Genomic DNA, 14,934 nt, shown 5'->3' with positions numbered 1-14,934 from the left:
TCCACACTCTAACAAAGATGGCATCAGATGATCCAACATAGCAATAGGGCACTCAAGTAATGAATGAAAACCGATTGAAAATCGAGTGCAACTATTGTTATAATATTTTTGTTCATGTAGTATGAAAGTATGAGTCTTGTGGCATGTTATTAATTGCAAGATATTTAATATTTTGCTTTGTTCTTGTGAGATAGTTAATGTTTGATGATGTCTTATGATAGAGACATAAATGTTTCATATGTGATTTTATGGTTGTATTTTGTGTAATTCATCATTATTTGATGTGATATGATTTTTTTTTATTTTTTTATTAAAAGTTTATGATACATTTATTATACGATACAGTGTTACTATTGGCCTGATCGATACGGGTAACGATACACTACTTATAACCTTGGTCTAAAGTAACATACAACAACTCGATAGTTCCTCTCAGGTTTTCATCTTGTACATAATGACAATCCATCACAATATCTTCGTTCGCTCATGGAATGTGTGATTTCTTGAAATGTAAATTGCACTTTTATTGTCGCAATACATCTTTGAAGGATTAGAGATGATTACACCCCATATCTCTGAGAAAATTCCTTAGCCATACAAGCTCTATGGTTGTTGTAGTCATTGCACGATACTCATCTTTAGTAGAGAATAATGAGACTTTTTGTTGCTTTTTACATCTCCAAAAAATTAAAGAATCTCCTAAAAGAACACAAATACCAGTTGTTAAGATTCTATCATTAAGGTTTCATCCCCAATCTGCATCAGTATAAGCAATTAAATCTAAAGAGGATGAGGATAAGAAAAGTCTGACAATTCTTAAAATTGCATTCATGTGCATTGTGGTTGGAGCGTGCTGAAATTGACTTGTATGAATAACATGAGCTATATCTAGTATGGTAATAGACATGTAGGTGAGTGATCCAATCACTGTAAGGTGTAGGATCTTCAAGCAATGTTTCATCTTCTAACCTCAGTTTTACATCAACAACTTTAGGAGTCTCCACCTTTTTGTGGTGTAACTTTACTTAGCACAGATATCAGCAACAAGCTTCATTTGTGATAGGCAACTTCAATACTTTGAAAATATCTCAAAAATCAAACATATCAAAAATTTTCTTTAAAATAGTTTTGACTTTGTTAACTTCCTTTTTGTCATTTCTTGTGATTATAATATCATCTAAATACAACACAAAAATAACAATATTAGTATTTGTATTCTTGACAAAAAGAGCAATGTCACTATAACATGAATGAAATCTCAAACTGATCATAACAACGTTGAATCTATCATACCAAGCTTTAAGGGCTTGCTTAAGTCTATACAAAGCCGTTTTTAGTTTAAGAGTTTTACCTCTATCAATATCAAACCCCGGTAGAGGATCCATGTATACTTTTTCATCAAGTTAATTAAGAAAGATATTTTTGACATCTAACTGGTAAATGGACCACTTTTGAATGGAGGCGAAGGCTATTAGTGTTCTAACACTAGAGTTCCATCTCTTTTAGTTTTGACCTTAAATATCCATCTACATCCTATGGGTTTCTTTCTTAATGATAGATTAACTGCTTCCCAAGTGTTGGCCCTTCTAAGTGCTTCTAATTCTACATTCATGGCTTCAATTCAATAAGGATAATTTTTTGCTTCATTATAATGTGATAGCTCATGATAAGAATGGAGTGTTATTAAATAAACTTCATAGTTTGGAGAAAAAGAGTCGGGATACAAACCTATTTGGTGGAACGGAGACTCGGTTGGATCTCCTAAGGGTTGACTCTTCTATGGGTAATCCTTGTAAATAATTTTCAAGAGCACATGGTTGTTCTCTTTGCTCACACCGAGTATAGACTTGTATATCATTAGAAGGATTCTCAACCACATTATGATTATCTTTATCATCATGACGTCCAATATCGACATCATTATCTAAAGAGTTATCATAAATAGAAATTCTACCAACGGGGCTCTACTTGTTTGGTAGGAGTAGTTAGTCTACGTCACCTTGTGTCGGGACATTGCAAGCTCAAAACCCAATGGTATGAGTTTTATAACTGGTGGGGGTCTGCCTAACCCCAACTTCCTTCGTCAAAAAAAATATGTTAAGATAAGTCGACCACTCTAAAGTAAAGTTTATTTATTCTTAAAGTTATTTTTGGTAATTTATAAATAATGAGGGACTCTAATGTAAATTTGCTCTCTTGGCTAATCTCTATTTAAACTAAAGGAGATTAGACCTAATCAAAGTTTTCTAAGTTCTTTCTCTCTCTCACGTTTCTGAGTATTCTCTGAGTTTTTCCATTTACATGGTATCAAAGCCGTTGATCTGCGGAGCGCGATCTCGAGTTCTGCGTCAAAGTTCGAGTGAAGGGTATTAGATCATGTGAAGAGGATCAGATAAAAAGGTTCACGTGAAGAGGATCAGATAAAAAGGTGTGTCATTTTTTTTAACGAGTGGTACAGATCTGATAACAGATCTGAGGTCTGACAAGAGTCATGACCTCAGATCTGTAATTAGATCTAAAAGTCGCGCGGATCTATGGGTCTCTGTCGACCAAACTGAGTGGATATAGGTAAGGGTATAGTGCTGAAGTCGTGAAGTGGGTGACTGTAAATTTTTTTTTTGGTGGAGATTATATGCAGTCCATTATCGTGGATCTCGTTTTTTTTTCTGACCGTATGCTCTGGGTAGTTCAGATCTGATCACAAATCTGAATGTAGTGAAGATTAAATATAGTTTTCAGTCGTGGACATGCATATTTTTGGTTTGGTTCGTTCAAATCTGGTTGTCATGAAGAAATATTCATATTAAATAGTCGTGGATCTGCATTTTTTTTTTAAGAGATCTGATCACAGATCTGATGTCGTGGTGAAGATTAAATCTATTTTTCAGTCGTGGACCTGCATACTTCTGTTTTTGGGTCCTTCATGTCTGGATGTCAAAATTTTTTTTAACTTAAATACTTTATATTACATAGTCATGGATTTTTTTTGAGATCTGATTACAGATCTGACTCATCTGAGTGTGGTGAAGATTGGATATATTTTTCAGTCGTGGACCTGCATACTTCTATTTTGGTTTACTCATATCTGGTTGTTGTGAAGAACAATTTATATTAAATAGTCGTGGTTTTTTCTTTATCAGATCATTTGTTCTGGTTGGTTCAGATCTGATCGCAGATCTGATGTCGTGGTGAAGACTCATCATCGTAGTGGATCTGCATAGTGTGGAGCCGATCTCTATCAGATTTAATTTTTTTAAGTGGAAGTTTATTGCAGCAGTACTATTCGGGGTGACTACTGAGGGAGTGTTATTCAGTATGGTTGAAGTTTCAAAATCTGATTTCAAGAATGAGACTATTGGGGAATATAAAGCCTTCACAAATCCTTTCTCCTATGGGTCTTCTTTGAAATTAAATGAAACTAACTATGCACGGTGGTCCAGAACGTTTATGATGTCGGTGTCTAGACATCGTAAAAAACACATACTGTTGGAATCTGAACCAAATGCTAAGACAGGAAAATACAGTACTTGGGAAGAAGATAATGACATTGTTATGTCATGGATCATGAATAGCATTGAACCTCATATTGCAGATGGCCTAATTTACTACAATACGGCTAAACAAATGTGGGACAATCTTCGAGATACGCACTCTCAAGAGACTAATGTGAGTCGTATTCTCCAAGTTGAACAAGAAATATATAATTTGCAGCAAGGTGATCAGACATTGGCCCAGTACTATGCCTCCGTCAAAGTTGTTTTTGAAAGACTTAATGCTCATAGACCACTGTGTTGTTCAAAACAAAAGGATCATCAAGAATAGACTATGGTTGCTCGGTTCCTCACAGGCCTATCTTCAGAGTTCTCAGTTGCTAAAGTCCAAATGTTAATCGGGTCTGATGTTCCTACTCTTGCTGATGCATACAATCGGTTGAGTAGACTTGCCATCTCTCTTCCACAATCTCAACTTGTATCTCAGTCATCTGCTTTAGCTGTTCCATCTAGTTATGGACGAGGAAATACTCTGAATGTTAGAGGAAGAGATCGTGGAAGAGGTATGGGAGGTAGAGGTAAACTCCAATGTACCTTTTGTGGAAAATCAGGACATTTAGAAGATCGTTGCTGGGATAAACATGGACGACCTGCTTCTTCTCCATTGAAGCCTAATGTTCCAAAAGCTAATGTTACTAAACTAGAAATAGCGAATGACACCAGTGATTGTATCACTCTTACTCGTGCAGAATATGATGAACTGGTTGCTCATCGTCCTTCAAGTTCCTCTTCTCCTGTAGTTGGTGTGGCTTACTCAACAGAAGACCATCTTTCTCCCCATGATAGTAAGTGGATTATTGACTTTGGTGCATCTAGACATCTATGCGAAAATTCTCAAAAAATTTCAGATCTAAAGGCTATTACTGCACATCGGGGTGTCTCATTAGCTGATGGGAGTTCCTCCCCTGTTATTGGTCAGGGAAATGTTTCTATATCTTCTTCCTTACAGTTGAACAATGTCCTTCATGCTCCTTCATTTCCTTAAAGTTTACTCTCTGTTAGCTGCCATACAAAAGAGCTAAATTGTAAGGTGATATTTGATCTTGTGTGTTGTCATTTTCAGGATTCTGACGGGAAAGAAGATTGGTGGAGGCTATAAAGAAAATGGAGTCTTACTATCTACATCACCCTGTGAGAAACATTTATGATGCAGTCGATTCTTCTTCGAGTCATGTTCAGTGGCATCGTCGTCTCGGACATCCTTCATTGTCAAAGCTTCGTCGTGTCATTCCTCAAATTCCGTCTATTGCATCATTCCAGTGTGAAGCATGTCAGTTGGGCAAGTATTATAGGCGTTCGTTTCCTTCTAGTCAGAGTCAGTCCAGTCATAAAGTCTTTGAACTTCTTCATGCGGATGTATGGGGTCTTAGTAAGATTCCTACCAAGACTCAATGTCATTATTATCTTGTTATTGTCGATGATTTTTCGAAGTTGTCTTGGGTGTTCTTAATAAAAGAAATATCTGAAGTTCCTAGTATTCTCAAATCATTGGTTATTGAAATAAAAACCCAGTTTGAATCCGTTGTCAAGATTATCCGCACTGATAATGCCCTTGAGTTTAAAACAAAAACACTGTTGCAATTTTATCGGGACCATGGTATTCAACCTCAAACCACGTGTGCCTATACTTCCCAACAAAATGGGGTAACTGAGCGAAAACACAGGCATCTCCTTGATGTAGCCCGCACCCTTATGATTCATTCAAATGTTTCTGCTTCATATTGGGGTGATGCGGTTACCACGGCTTGTTTTTTGATCAACCGCATGCCTTCATCATCCATGGACGACCAAATTCCCTTGCAAATTCTGTATCCTAATGTACCCCTCTTCTCTCTTTCACCCAAGGTATTTGGGTGTGTTTGTTTTGTGCACAGACTCGGACCTAACCGTGATAAATTAGCCACTAAGTGTATGTTTATAGGTTATCCCAAAAATCAAAAGGGGTATCGATGTTATGATCCGATTTCTCGTCAGGAGTATGTCAGTGCGGATGTATCTTTCTTGGAGTCTATTCCATATTATTCCAGTACTGGTGTTAGGATGCAAGTTGATCAAGATGACTCATTTCTTCTTCATGTTCCTCCTTTTCCTTTGGAATCGGTGCCCCTGACACCTCCTCCAACTCATTCTACCTCACGGTTTCACAATCCTCCATTGGTGTATGTGCGTAGAACTCCACCTCTTCCAATGCCTCAATCTTCTTCTTCTCTTGAGGTAAGTGCTCCTGATAGCAATGACATTTCTGTTAATGATAACAGGCCAATCGCTCTACGAAAGGGGACACTACAATGTACCTTATATCTTATGTCTCAGTTTGTGTCACATGCCAGAATTGGTAATCAGATGAAAGCATTTATTTTAGCTTTATCTGTTGAAACTATTCCTATGAATTATCAAAAGGCAGTACTCGATAGCAGGTGGAAGCAGGCTATGCAAGATGAAATGGATGCTTTACTGTCTCAACAGACATGGGATCTTGTTGATCTTCCATTGGATGCGGACATTGTTGGATGCAAATGGGTATATACCATTAAATACAACTAAGATGGCTCAATTGAAAGATACAAGGCCCGGTTAGTAGCAAAAGGTTATACTCAGACATATGGTGTTGATTTCTTTGAGACATTTTCTCCCATAGCACGGATGGGCACCATGTGAAAATATCTCAAAAAGGAGATAGTGTGCAAACCAAACTCCAACTCCACAAAGGGGTGCACAAAGGCACAAGAACACTTAGAACAAAATGTACTCAAGGTACAAATGAAGAACACAAATGCAAAAATATAAAGAATCTTATTGAACAATTGGAGAACAATGCTCAAAGCATTGAATACAATTATGAGGGGGGTTCACCCCCATTTATACACAAGAGGGACCCTTGGAGGGGCTCCCACTAGACGTTGGAGCCCCTCCAACGGTTAGAAATCTAACCGTTGAAGGGGTCCAACGTCTAGTGTTGGACCCCCTCCAAGGTTGACTTAAGTCAACATGAAAAAAAGAAAAAGAAGAAAAGAAAAGAAAAGGAAAAGAAAAAGAAAGAAAAAAATAAAAATAAAATACAATCATATTCACTAATGTGAATATGCGCAAAAGGGGAAAATACTGAAATACCCTTACGGGTTACATGTTGGGAAATATATATATATATATATATATATATATATATATATATACAAAAATAGAGATACAATTTAACACCCTCCCTCAAACTTAGGGCGCACCGAAAGTTTGCCAAGAAGAAAATTAAATCTTGGAGAGCAAAGCGCCTTGGTGAAGAAATCTGCCAACTAATACTCTGAGGTCACGTAGGGAAGATTTATAATTCCTTGCAAATATGCTTATCTAACGTAGTGGCAGTTCATCTCAATATGCTTTGTACGTTCATGGAACGTGTGATTTTTAGCAATGTAGATTGCACTTTTATTATCACAACACAACTTGGTAGGTCCTTGAACCTGAATCACCATGTCTTGCAACAGTTGATGAATCCACACAATTTCCATGGTTGTACAAGCCATGGCTCGATATTATGCTTCTGTGGATGATAGAGACACCTTTTGTTGTTTCTTGCATCTCCACGATATCAGAGATTCACCTAGAAAAATACAAAAACCTGTAGTGGAGTGACGATTATTTGGGTCACCTCCCCAATCAGAGTCAGTATATGCAATCAAGTTTAACTCAGAGGATGAGGAAAGAAAAACTCCCTTATTTATGGTTCCACTTATGTATTTGATAATTCGGAGAACTGCGCCCATATGGACAGAGGTAGGAGCATGCTGGAATTGGCTTGCAGTGTGCACAACATGCGAGATGTCTGGCCTTGTGATGCTAAGATACATCAGAGATCCCACAAGTTGCCGGTATGGAGTAGGATCCTCCAAAGGAATCCCATCATTGATCTTCATCATTGATCTTCATCTTTGATCCCACAATTTCAGGAGTCTCACATATTTTATCGTCAGAAATACCTAATCTGTCAAGAATCTCACACGCAAGTTTACTTTGAGACAAGAAATAGCCTCTATGAGAGTAGGCTACCTCTATACCAAGAAAGTATGTCAAATACCCCAAATCTGACATTTCAAACCTTTCTTTTAAAGTAGTTTTAGTACTTTTGATGCCCTTTATGTCACTAACTGTTATCAACATGTCATCAACATACAATAATAAAATCACAATTCCTGCATTAGACCTTTTGACAAACAGAGCAGTGTCAGTATAGCACCAAGCAAAACCTTCTTGAATCATAACTTTATTAAATCGATCATACCAAGCCTTAGGAGCTTGTTTTAAACCATAGGGTGTTTTTTGCAAACGAAGGACTTTTCCCTTTGGTACGTCCATGTCAGGAGGAGAATCCATGTAAACTTCTTCATTAAGATCTCTATTTAAAAAGGCATTTTTAACATCCATTTGGTAAATGTTTCATTTTTTAATAGATGCAATGGTGATCAAACATCTTACAGTGACCATCCGAGCAACGGGAGCAAAGGTTTCTTCGTAATCAATTCCGTATTCTTGGCTATATCCTTTTGCGACAAGGCGGGCTTTATATCTTTCAAGAGTGCCATCACTCTTGGTTTTGACTTTAAAAACCCATCTACATCCTATTGATTTCTTTCCTTTTGGAAGATATTGAAAGATCCAAGTTTTAGCTTTGTTGAGGGCTCTAAGTTCATTATCCATGGTGTCCCTCCATTCTATTATTTTATTAGCTTCTTCAAAGTTCCTAGGCTCTTGATATGAGTGAATGTCACTGAGACATGCCCTATGTTTTGGGGAGAAAGATTCATAGGATATAAATCTAGAAGGATTTTTCCTAGGTCTTTCTGTTCTTCGAGAGTGGTTGGAAGATTCACTAAGGTCACTATACTTCTCTATTGCACTTCTAAAAGTACTTTTATCTCTCTGTGTATAGGTAATTGGTTCAACTGTTATTTCTTCTACATGTTGGATGGGTTGTGAAATACTTTCACTTAAGTCCCCATCCTCATTTAATTCATCATCACTAAACAAGTCTTCGTTCCTAGATAATAACTCAAACAAAAAAGAGTAGTCGACATTATCTTCATGAGTTTTATGTTCTTCAAAACCACTCATGTTTTCTAAAAAAAGGTTACGTTTCTTGAGACATATAGTTTGTCATTTTTAATATCATAACACCTAAATCTTTTTTGTGCTTCGGAATATCCCAAAAATGCACAAGGGATAGCTTTTGGAGATAGTTTATCATTCTTATCGGTGAGGACAAAACATTTACAACAAAAAATTCTTAGTCTATTGTAGTCGGGTTCCTTTTTGTACAAGGTTTCAAAAGGAGATATTTGATTCAATTTTTTCGAAGGAAGTCGATTTGCGAGATAAACCGATGCAAGAGCCGCTTCGGCCCAAAATCTTTTTAGAATTTTTTGAGAAATGAGTAAGGTCCTTGTAGTTTCTATTATATGTCTATGTTTTCGTTTGGCTAGTCTATTTTGTTGAGGTGTTTTGGGGCACGACCTTTGATGAATGATTCCATTATTTTCAATGTAGCTTTGAATTCATTTGAAAGGTATTCTCCTTTGGAGTCGGTTCTAAAGATTTGCAATTTACTATTGAATTGATTTTGTATCATCATATGAAAAACCTTAAAGGTAGAAAAAACCTCATGTTTATGCTTGAGGAAGTAAATCCAACTATATCTTGAAAAGTCATCAACATAGATAACATAATATGAAAAATCTCCTTTAGACACTACGGGTGCCGGTCCCCATACATCCGAATGCACAATTTCAAAAGGCTTATATGAAAACATAGTTCTTTGTCCAAAAGGTAAGCTTCTTATTTTACCAAGAATACAATCATTACAATTGAAATTGTCTTTACATAAAGTTTTAGCAAAATGTAAATGAGAGAGCTTGGCAATATTTGGATGCCCAAGGCGTTTATGCCAAACATTTATATCTTTATGTTGGGCAATATTACAAAAAGATTGTTTTGGAATTTGAAGAAATTCCATGAAGTATAGATCTCCCTTCCTAAAGCCTTCCCCAATCAACTTCCCGGACCGGCGATCCTGTATCCAACATTTATTTGATGAGAACTTGATATCACACCCATGATCCAATAGTTGAGAGACGGAAAGCAAATTTAAATTCAATTTTGGGATAAATCTAACTTTAGGAATAAAAAATCCTTGTTTTTCAAAATCTCCAATTCATTTTATTTCAAGAGAAGCCCCATCCGCGGTAGAAACAAAAGAAGGGGAAAGATTCTTTGTGTATTTAGAAAGAGCAAAAACATTTGGAGTCATATGAAAGGATGCACCCGAGTCTAAGAGCCAAAGAGTCTTACCGGGAAGAGAGAAGGTGGTCATGGCGGCTCCGGAGACGGATCCCTTGAGGAGAGGTTGAAGAGCTTCCATGATTTGATTTAGAGATAAAGTGCTATGGTTGGAGGTTGAAGGTCCTTCCTCCTTGATTGGTTGGAAAGTTGTAGACATAGCCACCATCTTTTTCCATTTAGGACATACCGGTTTAATGTGTCCCGGTTCTTTGCAAAAGTGGCATATGATCTTGCTATAGTCTCTTCCATAATGCCCACCATTTTCTCTTTCTCCTTGACCTTTGTTGAAGTGAGGGGGTTTATATGTTTTGACATTATTCCCCGGTCTTAAGACGGCATAAGCACCCTCATCCTCATCCTTCGAAGGAACGGCTAACACACTTTGATTGGTTTTATTCATCCCCAATCTAGTTTCTTCTCCACTTAGTTTGGTAAGCACATCTTCCAATGGAGGAGAGGAAAACAAAGACAAAAGAGAGGCCCTAGTTTGTTCGAATTCGGGTCTAAGCTCATTTAAAAAGTTGAAGAAGTGATCATCTTCTAATTGTTTGGCTCTTAACTCAATTGCCTCTCCACTCCATTTAGGTTCTTGAAAAGCAAGTTTATCCCAAACCGTGGATAACTCGGCAAAGTATTCTCTAACGGTCATTTCACCTTGTTGAAGAGTTAAAACCTTCTTTTGGAGATAATATTTATGGAACAAGTCTCTTGAAGTACACATTCTTTCAAGATACTCCCATACTTGAAACACTTTCTTGAATTTCAAGATATTGGCATTTATTTTTGTTTCAACGGAAGAGAAGAACCATGAAAGAATTTCGTAGTTCTTCATCTCCCATTCTTCATGCTTTTTGTTGTATTCTTCAAAGGCTTTTTCTCTCTCTTCACCATCAAGAACCTTGATTTCTCCTTTCTCCATAATGGTGATCTTAGGTTCGGGAATGGTTCCTATGACGTATCCCCAAAGCCCTTTTCCTTTAATGTGAGCCTCCATATTCCCAGCCTAAACATGATAGTTGGAGCCATTTAATTTAAAACCAAGTGAAAAATTCGACTCTTTCACCCATTAGAGAGAGGAGAGAAGAGAACAAATACGTACCACAAAAGGTTTTTCAAATTTTACTTGACATAAGATTCTTCTAAAATATTGGAGAAGCAAGATCCACCACTTCAATCTTCAAAATACCGAAGGCACGTTTTTTGAGGCACTCAAAAAATGAAGAATCCCACGATCCTCTATCACCAACCTTGCTCTGATACCATGTGAAAATATCTCAAAAAGGAGATAGTGTACAAACCAAGCTCCAACTCCACAAAGGGATATGTGCACAAAGGCACAAGAACACTTAGAACAAAATGTACTCAAGGTACAAATGAAGAACACAAATGCAAAAATATAAAGAATCTTATTGAACAATTGGAGAACAATGCTCCAAGCATTGAATACAATTATGAGGGGGGTTCACCCCCATTTATACACAAGAGGGACCCTTGGAGGGGCTCCCACTAGACGTTGGAGCCCCTCCAACGGTTAGAAATCTAACCGTTGGAGGGGTCCAATGTCTAGTGTTGGACCCCCTCCAAGGTTGACTTAAGTCAACAAGAAAAAAGGAAAAGAAGAAAAGAAAAGAAAAGGAAAAGAAAAAGAAAGGAAAAAATAAAAATAAAGTACAATCATATTCACTAATGTGAATATGCACAAAAGGGGAAAATACTGAAATACCCTTATGGGTTACATGTTGGGAAATATATATATATATATATATATATATATATATATATATATATATATATATATATATATGTACACAAAAACAGAGATACAATTTAACAGAGATCAAGTTGCAGATATTTTTACAAAGCCTCTTGCCAGGCCCAGTTTCTCAAAATGTTGTGGCAAGCTGAGCATGATTGATATCTATGCTCCAGCTTGAGGGGGAGTGTTAAGATAAGTCGGCCACTCTAAAGTAAAGTTTATTTATTCTTAAAGTTGTTTTTGGTAATTTATAAATAATGAGGGACTCTAATGTAAATTTGCTCTCTTGGCTAATCTTTATTTAAACTAAAGGAGATTAGACCTAATCAAAGTTTTCTAAGTTCTTTCTTTCTCTCTCTCTCACGTTTCCGAGTATTCTCTGAGTTTTTCCATTTACAAAATAAATAGAAATTTTATCATGATTTATCTTACAATCAATTGGTTCATAAGAATCGTGTATTTCCTTTGGTAAAAGATCAAACAAAAAGATATAGCCTACTTCCTCTTTGTTACTTTTTTTATCAAAATCATTCTGATTTTCCAAGAAAGTTACATCCTTATAGACATATAGTTTGTTGTTTTGAAGATCAAAACACCTATAACCTTTTTTATTTTCTCTATATCCAAAAAATACACATTCAATGGCTTTTGAAGATAACTTATCATTTGTATGAGTAAGACGAAAGCATTTGCAATTAAAAATATGTAATCATTTAAAATTGGGTGTCATGTTAAATAATTTTTCAAATGGAGAAATATTTTGTAAACATGACGAAGGCATTCAATTTATCAAATAAGTTAAAGTCAAGATGACTTCGGCCCAAATTTTTTTAGGAATATCTTTAGAGATAAGTAGGGTTCTAACGGTTTCTATGATATCCCTATGTTTTTTTCGCCAACCCATTTTGTTAAGGGGTTTTAGGGCAAGGTTTTTTTATGACAAATTCCATTTTATTTTAAATAATTTTAAAAATATTTTGACATATATTCTCCAGCCGAATTGGACCTAAATATAAAAATATTGCTTTGAAATTGATTTTTAACAATCATGTGAAATTCTTTAAAAAATGAGAAAACATCCAATTTGAAATTAAGGAAGTAGAGCTATACATATCTAGTGAAGTCATCAATAAATGTAACATAATACAAATAGCCACCTTTAGACATGATCGGGGATGGGTACATATCTAGTGAAGTCATCAATAAATGTAACATAATACAAATAACCACCTTTAGACATGATCGGGGATGGGCCCCACATCCGAATTCACCAACTCAAAGTTTTTTAGAAATAAAAGTTCTATTTGAAAAGGGGATAGATTTCATTTTCTCAAGAATGCAATTTTTGCAAGCAATATTTTTTTTATTCCAATTTTTTTTTGCAAAGTGGAAAAGATACATCTTTGATAAGCTTGGATGTCCATGTCTTTTATTTTCAGTAACAATATCCTTATCTTGGACATAATTACAAAATGATTTGGATGGAATAAATAGAAAATTCATGGAGTAAAGATCATCTTACACGGAGTAACCTTTAGATGAGAAGAAGATTTCGCATCTATGGTGAAAATTTTGGGAAACAGAGAAAAGATTTCAATTTAATTTAGGAACTCTAATTTTTTAAACAAAGAATTTTTGAAATCTTTTAGAATTTAAAGTCTCAATACTTTTTATTTTTAAAGATGTTTCATCGAGGGTTGAAACACATAGTAAATTTGAGTTAATGAATATATCGAAAAGAACATTCTCATGTGGAGTCATGTGAAAGGAAGCCCACGAGTCAAGAATCTAAGAGCACATACCTGAAGGAGATGATGAAGCAATAACGACACCCGAAGTAGAAGACGATGTCCTGAGAAATTGTTGGAGTGCCTCTGTCGATTAACTAATGGTATCTTTAAGATCTCTTCCATGTGTCTCTTCACCCTTCTTGGATGTAGATTCTCCAACGGAAGCCACCTTGTATTTGAGTTTAGGGCATGTTGGTTTGATATGCCACAATTTATTGCAATAATGACAAATAATTTTTCTTGATCCTCTATTGGATCCTTCAGTATATCCTCCATTATTGTTTTGCCTCCCAAAAATATAGAGGCTTGTATAGCTTCATATTGTTATCGGGTCTAGCCACGGTTAATACTTCATTTACTCCTTTAGTCATTCCAAGACGAGGTTCTTCTTGGCATATTTCGGCAAGAGCCTCTTCAAGAGGCATAGCGGAAGATCTATAGAGAAGGAAGATCTAACTTATTCAAACTTTGGGTGTAGCCACGTAGACCATGCAAAAATTGAAAAAAGTATTCTTTTTTCATTTGCTCACACCTAAGTTCTAGGTCTGTGGCAGCAACCCACTTGGGTTCAATGAGTGCCAACCCATCCCACAAAGGGGACAAGGCACTAAAGTAGTCCTAAACACTCATGTCCCCTTGTTTAGTACTAATATTCTCTTGCAAAAAATACTGTCTTGCAAGGTCTTTTTAGGTATACATACCCTTCATAAAGGACCATGCTTCATTTGCTTTTTTAAATTTGGCAATGTCGGCACATATCTGAATATCAACATTATTCATGAACCATGCTAGGATTTTAGCATGGTTGTTGTCCTAATCTTCTACCTTCATTTGATGATTGTAAATAGCTTAAGTTCAATCTTCTCCTTCAAGGGCATTTTCTATGCTTCCTTCAAGTTTGGTGAGCTAAAGTATAGGCTCGAGAGTAGTATCCATCATGTACCCCCAAAGCTTCTTCTCTTTGAAGTGGTTATCCATTGCGTCTAACTACGTCATATAGTTAGTCCCATTGAGCTTGAAAGAGTTCAGAGAGAAAGGTAGGAAGATGAACACGATTACACCAATCATGAACACTTGCTCCCTTAATCACCACAAGCACCACATTCTGAGGTCTAAGAACCCAAGAAGCTTTGATACCATGAAATGAAACAAACGGAAATGCAAAATACAATGTGCTTAAGCACAAATACAGGTCCACTAAGGGACAATACAAAGGGCAAAGCCAATAAAAAGAACAAAAGTGTATACAATGGCCACTAAGGGCCAATCAATAAAACACCAACATAAAAAATATCTCTTTATTGTTTAACAAATGCTTAAGAAAAGCATTGAGTTGAAGGGAGGTATGTAATGAAATGGTGGTCTTCACAAAAGCACGAGAAATCTTCAAGGAGTGTCTATTGGAGACACCTCATACACAACCCATAAAAGGGTAAAATTAGAAAAACACACTAAAATAATAAATCTTTATTTCTTCACAAGAAATACTTAAAAAGCATTGATACATTAT

The 14,934-nt window shown here is 36.1% G+C and overlaps 1 protein-coding gene across 1 annotated transcript in view; it reads right to left on the bottom strand.

Moving 5' to 3' along the window:
* Positions 1-14,934, bottom strand: part of LOC149815086 (FAD/NAD(P)-binding oxidoreductase) — a 98,196-nt gene that overhangs the window by 5,798 nt on the left and 77,464 nt on the right. The window lies entirely within an intron of this gene.

The sequence above is a fragment of the Nuphar pumila genome, chromosome 15 (assembly GCF_984573655.1).
Source record: "Nuphar pumila chromosome 15, dmNupPumi1.hap1.1, whole genome shotgun sequence".
In the NCBI taxonomy this organism is placed as follows: Eukaryota; Viridiplantae; Streptophyta; class Magnoliopsida; order Nymphaeales; family Nymphaeaceae; genus Nuphar; species Nuphar pumila.
Note: the sequence above shows the minus strand (reverse complement) of the source record. Positions and strands in the feature narration are given on the sequence as shown.